This window comes from Micromys minutus (genome assembly GCF_963924665.1).
Source record: "Micromys minutus genome assembly, chromosome: 1".
Taxonomy (NCBI): Eukaryota; Metazoa; Chordata; class Mammalia; order Rodentia; family Muridae; genus Micromys; species Micromys minutus.
Window position 1 is genome coordinate 62,494,941 of NC_137969.1, and position 8,643 is coordinate 62,503,583.

At 40.9% G+C, this 8,643-nt stretch overlaps 1 pseudogene across 1 annotated transcript; it reads right to left on the bottom strand.

Annotated features, from left to right (window-relative positions):
* Positions 1 to 1,535: 1,535 nt before the first annotated feature.
* On the bottom strand, positions 1,536 to 2,690 carry LOC308427431 (DNA-directed RNA polymerase II subunit GRINL1A-like; annotated as a pseudogene). The gene has a single exon. The product of its transcript is annotated as a DNA-directed RNA polymerase II subunit GRINL1A-like (transcript).
* Positions 2,691 to 8,643: the final 5,953 nt, after the last annotated feature.

An 8,643-nucleotide genomic window follows, 5' to 3' on the forward strand; every position in this document is an offset into this window, starting at 1 on the left:
AAATATACAGAACAAAGAAAGAATAGTAAAAGCTGCAAGAGGAAAAGGCCAAGTAATATATAAAAGCAGACCTATCAGAATTATGAGATGTCTGGTGTCTCTCAGATCTACAGACTCTGAGAGACCACAGACTGCTACACCCAGCAAAAGCTTCCATCACCATAGATGGAGAGAACAAGATATTCCATGATAAACCAAATTTAAACAATATCTACCCACAAATCCAGCTCTGCAGATGATATTAAGGAAGAAAACTCCAATCAAAGGAGGCTAACTACACTCAAGAAAATAAATAGCCCACACAACCAAACTAAAGGAAGTAACTCTCTCTCTCTCTCTCTCTCATTCACACACACACACACACACACACACACACACACACACTACCAACAACATCAAAATAACAGGAATTTAAAATTTCTGGTCACTAATATCTTTCAACATCAATGAACTCCATTCCCCAATAAATGGAAACATATCTCTACAAGAAAAATAGACATTATCTTAAAGGGCTAGAAAAAGATTTTCCAAGCAAACAAACCCAAGAAGCAAGCATATTAGATATTAGAATGGAGTAGCCATTTTTTTTTTTTTTTTTTTTTTTTTGGTGGAGCTGCTCTGATTAGTATTTTATTTCTCCTTTACAAGTTCCACATAATAGACAAAGGCTTTTTTAAAACCTTGTTATCTTTGCTGAAAACAATCATATAATCATTTAAAACAACACAAATGTGTACATACATGCATACATGACTGAGGTTTCTGCAGCCTACAAACACTGCTTTGGGTTTAAAAAGGAAAAGAGCAATATACTGACAATCCAACTGTAACTCTTAGAAAAACATTGGTTTTCTTACCAAACATGAGTGTTCTGTACAGGGACCTATCAACCAAGACAGCAATGAGTTCAAGCCAAGGGGAGCCAGAAGCAGCTCCCACACCAGCTCAGAAGACCCTCCCCGACCCCAGCTCCTTATCCTCATCATAGGAAGACAGCAGCCGCCCCCAGAGAAAACAGGAGCAGCAGATACACTTGTAATGTCTGAATGTCTTCTGCAGTATTTCACACCCAGCATCTCAGAAACATGTCCATGGGTACCATTCTTTAGACTGCTCCCTTCATTTCTTGAGTGAGGGACTAGGACTTCCTAATTCACTTTAGGTGCCTGGGATAACAAAGTGTTTCACCAGAAGGGGTGTAAGCAATGCTATCTGATAAGAGTGTGAATAAGGAAAAAGCAGTTATCTTAAAGAAAACTTGTGATCTACTCACACTAAAATATCAGACCAATGTACCATATACTGCAAAACTGTAACACAATACGGCCAAACGCAATGTTCAAATATTAAACTGTTCAAGCATGTGAAGATCTTCTGAAAGACAAAATGGGTTCTTATTTTGTAGCTACCTTTGTGTAACTTAAAAAAAAATGCTGTCCCTCAACAAGGTCTGACGCTGGTCTTGATACTTGTTAGGAAGTTCGATGAGACGATGAGAACTCAGCAGTAGCTCTCGGGATCTCCCAGCATCATCTTCAGCATTCATCCGAGGACTGGGCATCGTCTTCGTCCCTCACTTCTCAGTATCTCCCTGAAGACTCCCCTTCTGGATTGTAGGTTTGCATTTTAATATTCCGTCTCTCGGCTAGTTTTCTGTGCTGCGAGCTTTGCCTGCATCTCCTCATAATTCTGCTTCTGCTCTTTCTGCTCTATGGAGAGCAGCTGTGCGGGCAGGTGGTGGAGTGGAAGGAGGCGCGCTGCTGTGACATCATCAAGATGCTGCCTAGCCCTGCGCCGCTCTTCTGAGGACGCAGGAGACTGACCCCTCTGACAATGACTTGGTGAGTTATTTTGTTGTGTGGGTAACACATTGGTCTTAAACTTTTGAGAAGGGGGCGCTGGGTTCCTGGCTCGCATTTCTATCACTTTCATGTAAGTCCTGTCAAGTTCTCAGTGCTGGTGTTTTCTTCTGAGGGTTCACTTTGGTCTGCAATTGTGATCCTTTGCAACTTATCGATAAACAGACTGTCGACGTTGCTGGAAACCTCTTCCACTTGACTTGAGTGCTGGGGGAGATATTCACTAACTTCAGATGAGGGTGCCTGGGCTCTCCTATGGGCAGCTGGGCTGGTGTTCACTGTCCAGCCAGCCTCCAAAATCTTGTCATTGCCTTTGTGAGTGAGATGTATAGGTCTCTGTGTTTCTGTGGTTGTTATAGATGATTTAATATCTACTGGGGAACATTCAGAAACTAATGATGAAGCATCAGGTCAGAATTCTGGGCCTTGTCTATGTCGGTATCAACTCTTGTGGTTGCTTTTGGCTTTAGCTTACAGTCTACACTAACAGGACGAAACGGTTCACTTCTCCCTCTAACCTCTTCACGTTCTGAAATGGCAGCCTTCAGTTTGGCAATGGAGTCTGAGATCTTTTTACCTTTGTCGGGCAATTTGCAAATCAGTTTTTCCTTGCGCAAAAGTCTCTCCTGGTGCCTCAACCTCTCCCGCAGCTCCACCCGAACTCTGCCGTCCCAAGTCCTCGGGAGCTGGGGGCTCGAAGCCGCGGGGCGGGGGGCAGCGAGCACATTTCGCGAGGGCTGCGGTTGGTGCGGCAGCAGGGGCCCACGGCAGGCCCAGACTCTGGAGTTTGAGCGGGAGTCGCCATTTTTCCAGAAGAGCACTCGTAGCCATTCTAATATCTAATAAAATAGACTTTCGATCAAATTTATCAAAAAAAGATGGGGACACTTTGTACCCAGTAAAGAAAGAATCCACCAAGATGACATCTCAGTTCTGAACATCTACGCCCCCATATGCAAGGGCACTCAGATCTATAAAACAAACATTGCTACAGCTAAAATCACACATCAAACTTCACACGTTAATAGTGTGACTATTCACACTTCATCACCCCATTCTCACCAATGGACAGATCATCAAGACAGAAACCAAACAGAGAAATAATGAAACTAACGGAAGTTATGAGTCAAATGGACCTAGCACATATCTACAGAACATTTAACTCAAACACACACACACACACACACACACACACACAAATATATCTTTATCTCAGCACCTCATAGAACCTTCTCCAAAACTGACAATACAGTCAGTCATAAAGCAAGATACAACAAAATTGAAACAACTCCTTGTATCTTATCTTCTATCAGAGCATCATGGATTAAAGTTAGAACTCAACAACATAAAGTCTACAAACTCATGGAAACTGAAAAACTCTCTGCTAAATGACCCCTGGGACAGGGAAGAAATGAAGAAAGAACTAAAAGGCTTTCGAGAATTCAATGAAAATGAAGGCACAAGATATCCAAATTTAAGGAGCACAATGAAAGCAGTGCTAAGAGGAAAGTTTAGAGCATTAAGTGCCTTCATAAAGAAACTGGAAAGATCTTATACTAGCAACTTAAAAGCAACCTGAAAACTATAACAAAAAGGAGCAAATACATCCAGGAAGAGTAGATAATAGGAAATATTCAAACTCAGGGCTAAAATTAATGAGTTATAAACAAAGAGGACAATTCAAAGAATCAATGAAGCCAAGAGCTTGAGAAAAGCAACAAGTTAGACAAACCCTTAGCCAAACTAACAAAAAGACAGAGAGACCGTATCCAACTCAACAAAATTAGAAATAAAAAGCAGGACATTGTCACGCGCCCACGCTTCCCGCCGCTAGGAACAGGCGTGCAACAAAACAAACAGCTTCTTCTTCGGATAACCTTTATTGAACAGCACTTTGAGCAGGGGCTTCTTGAGCAGGAAACTTCTCTCTGAGCCGGGGACTCCCTACCAAGTTCTACTGTCTAGACGGCCTCTCACGCGCAGTCCCCCACGAACGATCTCTCTGTCCAGTCTCTGTCCACGCGGGACCTCCCGCAATCTCTTTTACCGAGTCTCTCTCCACGTGGTGCCTCTCCGCCATCCCTCCACGTGGGGTCTCCCGCAATCTCCCCACTGTCCTCCTCTTCTCCTCCTCACATGGGGGAGAAAATGCACTGCTATACATGCCTAGGAGACTCGTGTTGCTACCTGATTAGTGCATCCTCCTGTAGCTCAATCACGTGCCCCAAGAGTGGGCTGTGACTTATGTGGTGCATGCGCATTAAGTCTCTTGACTGGGCAACAGCTCTGTTTGCTGAGTTCTCGGCGGGAAGCCGGCACCATGTTTGGGTGCAGCACAAACGGCTCCCTACAGGACATAATAAGAGATCCTGAGGAAATCCAAAGAATCATTAGGTTTTACTTCAAAATCTGTACTTAGCAAAACTGGAAGCTGTAAACAAAATGAACAATTTTCTTGATAAATACTACTTACCAAAATTAAATCAAGATTAGGCAACAATTTAAATACTATTGTAACCCCAAAGGAAATAGAAACACTCATTAAAAGTCTCTCAACCAAAAAATGAGCTCAGATCCAGATAGTTTTAGCACAGAATTCTACTAGACTTTCAAAGAAGAGCTAAGGACAATACTCCTCAAGTATTCCACAAAATAGAAACAGAAAGAACACTATTAAACTCATTCTTTGAGGCCACAGTCACCCTGATACTTAAGCCACATGAAGACTCAACAAAGAGAATTTTAGACTAATTTCTCTTATGAACAGTGATGCAAAAATACTTAAGAAAATACTCAAAAACCAAATTCAAGAACAGATCAAAAACATCATACACCATGATCAAGTAGGCTTCAACACAGAGTTTCGAAGATGGTTCAATATTCAAAAATCTATAAGGTTAATTAACTATGTAAATGAACTAAAAGAAAAAAACCCCACATGATCATCTCATTAGATACTGAAAAAGCCTTTGACAAATTCCAACACCCCTTCATGTTAAAAGTCTTGGAAATATCAGGGATACAAGGTCCCTACCTAAACATAATAAAGATAATATACAGCAAGCCAATAGCCAACATCAAATTAAATGGAGAGAAACTTAAAGCAATTCCACTAAAATCAAGGGCAAGACAAGGATGCCCACTCTCTCTGCATCTATTCAATAAGATACTTGGAGTCCTAGCTAGAGCAATAAGATCATGGAGATCAAGGAGATACAAATTAGAAAGGAAGATGTCAAAGTATCATTATTTGCAGATGATAAGATAGTACATATAAAGACCCCAAAAATTCTACCAGAGAACTTCAGCTGATAAACACCTTCAGTAAAGTAGCTGGATACAAAATTAACTTTAAAAAAATCAGTATTCCTTCCTTGTACAAATGAAAACTGGGCTGAGAAACAAACAAGGGAAATAACAGCCTCCACAATAGCTACAAATAAAATATCAAAATAAAATAAAATAACCAAGCAAGTAAAAGACTTGTATGACAAGAACTCCAACTCCGAGGAAAAAAACTGAAGAAGGTGTCAGTTCCTGTGATCATGGATCAGCAGGATTAACACAGTAAAAAAGGCCACCTTACCAAAAGCATTCTACAGATTTAATCCAATTGCTATCAAAATTCCAACACAATTCTTTACAAACTTTGAACTCTCAATTTCATATGGAAAAAAAAAAAAAAACGGGATAGCTTTAACAAATCCTGTTCAGTAAAAGAACTTCTGGAGGAATCACCACTCCTGATTTCAAGCTGTACTACAGAGCAATTGTAATAAAAACTTCATGGTATTGGTACAGAAACAGAAAGGTTGATCAATGGAATAGAATTTAAAACCCAGAAATAAACCCACAAACCTACAAACATTTTTTACTAAGAACCAAAACCATACAATGGAAAAAAGAAAGCATCCTCAACAAATGGTACTGCTCTAACTAGATGTCTACATGTAGAAGAATGCAAATAGACCTATATTTATTACCCTGTATAAAACTAAAGTCCAAGTGGCTCAAATACCTCAATATAAAACCAGATATACTAAATTTACTAGAAGAGAAAATGGGGAATCACCCTGAATGCATTGGTACTGCAGACAACTTCCTGAACAGAAAACCAACAACAGCTCAGGCGCTAAGATCAACAAGTAGTAAACGAGACCTCACGAAACTGAAAAGCTTCTGTAAGGCAAAGGACACTGTCAGTAGGATAAAAGGTAGACTATAGAATGGGGGAAGATCTTCACCACCTATACACCTAACAGACAGCTAATATCCAAAATATATAAAGCACTTAAGAAGTTAACAACAAACCAAATAACCCAATTTAGAAAATGGGGTACAGAGCTAAACAGGATTCTCAATAGAAGAATTTCTAATGACCAAGAAACACTTAAAGCAATGTTTAGCGGCTAGAGAGACAGCTCAGTGGTTAAGAGCACTGACTGCTTTTCTAGAGGTCATGAGTTCAATTCCCAGCAGCTACATGGTAGCTCACAACCATCTGTAATGGAATCTGATGCTGTCTTCTGGTGTGTCTGAAGACAGACAGTATATTCACATACATAAAATAAATAAATCTTTAAAAAATGTTAAAAGTCCATAGTCATCAGGGAAATGCAAATCAAAATAACTCTGAGATTCCACTTTATACTCATCAGAATGGCTAAGATCAAAAACTGAAGTGATATCACATGCTGGAGAGGATGTGGAGCAAGGGGAACACTCCTCCATTGCTGGTGGGAGTGCAAACTTGTACAACCACTTGAAAACAATTTGGCAGTTTCTCAGAAAATTGGGAATAATTCTACCTCAAAATCTAACTATACCACTGCCGGGTATATACCCAAAAGATGCTCCATCATGCCCCAAGGACATTTGTTTAGGTATGCTCATAGCAGCTTTATTTGTAATAGCCAGAAACTAGAAACAACCCAGATGTTCCTCAACCAAATAATGGATTTTTTAAAATGTGATTTATTTACACAATGGAATACAGCTATTGAAAACAAGGACATAAAGAAATTTGCAGGCAAATGGATCGAACTAGAAAACTTCATCCTGAGTGAGGTAACCTAGACACAGAACGTATGTGGTATGTACTCACTAATCAGTGGATATTAGCCATGAAGTAATGATACCCAAGCTTTCATCCACAGACCCAAAGGAGCTAAATAACAAGAAGAGTCCCAGGGAGGATGCTTGAATCTCACTCAGAAAGGGAAACAAAATCATCACTGGAGTTGGATGGAGGGAGAAAACTAGATTGGAGAGTGTCTTAGGGTTTTATTGCACCATGACCGAGACAACTCTTATAAAGACAACATTTAATTGGGGCTGGCTTACAGGTCCAGAGGTTCAGTCCATTATCATCAAGGCAGGAAAAGGGCAGCATCCAGGCAAGCATGGTGCAGGAGGAGCTGAGAGTTCTACACCTTCATCTGAAGGCTGCTAGCAGAACACTGGCTTCCAGGCAGCTAGGATGAGAGTCTTAAAGCCCACCCCACAGTGACACACCTACTCCAACAGAGCCACACATTCTAGTAGTGCCACTCCCTGGGCCGAGCACATACAAACTATCACATATTTGGTGGATAGAAACGCCAGCCAGCTTTACACATACCCACATACACACATATTACACGCACACACATTTGGTGGATTGAAAAGCTTCAGTGACTTTTATTTTTGCCCTTAGGCTTTTATACCCTACAACAACAATGTTCTCTACATAAGTAAAATTACCTCATAGCCATAAATGCTATTATCATAAAAACAGGTTGAATTGTTACAACAGGCTAATTGGCTACCCGGTTTTGTAAACATTTTTACATTCCATAAGTTCACAGCAAGTTCAAAGTGATAGTTCATGTCATAGGTCACTGAAGTGTAAGGAATTACATCAGAATTGTTTGCATGTCTTTCTGTTAAGATTCCTACCTGACTAAACATTCTTTATCTTTATTTTATCTCCACAAGTTCATTATAAGTTTAAACAATGGCTTTTACGTCACAGGTTAACAAGGTTCTGTCAAGAAGCAGGTCATCTGTGTTGTGCCTTATTATTTGTATTCTCCGTGGAGGTGAGTTTCCAAGGTTCCGCATCTCCTATGTCTCAGGCTACTCCAACAACTCCATAGTGTAATTCACTGGATGCTCACAGGGCTTAAATTGTCCATTCCCATCCTGACTTTCGTCTTCTTCCAAGAGTAAAGACGGGGGGGGGGGGAGTGAGGGAAGAAGAACTCTGAAGGTTTAAGAGATCTAGTTCATGCAAGGATATCCCAGAAACTAGAAATTTCAGTCAACATTAAGAGGAAGGCTATCCACCATTTCTATCTCCTGGTTATATTGACGGATGGCTTGTTTTAAAACCTGAAAACCTCACAGTTCCCAACACACTTAATTCTGAGTCCTGCCTGGCCATGGTAGGGACAGTATGACATGGTTCCTACCCCCTGGAAGCCAGCACGGGTGAGCCTCCTCAAGTGTTGGTTGTTACTGTGAGTTCGAGTGTGTGTGTGTGTGTGTGTGTCTGTGTGTCTGTGTGTCTGTGTGTCTGTGTGTAGCAATGGAGTAGTTAAATTGCTTTGGCCCCTTGTCACCAAGGGCACCCTGCGTGGAGCATGGAGAGGTGGAGACACAGGAGAAGTGTCTGGTTCTGCAAGTTAGTGACATAGAGGATTCAGAACTCAGCAGCTCCCCCTACAGTCAAGGAATCACCAAAACAGTGAGCAACCTTTATTGCAGAATAGCAGGGCCTCTCCCCCAGGCCCTGTACAGATTG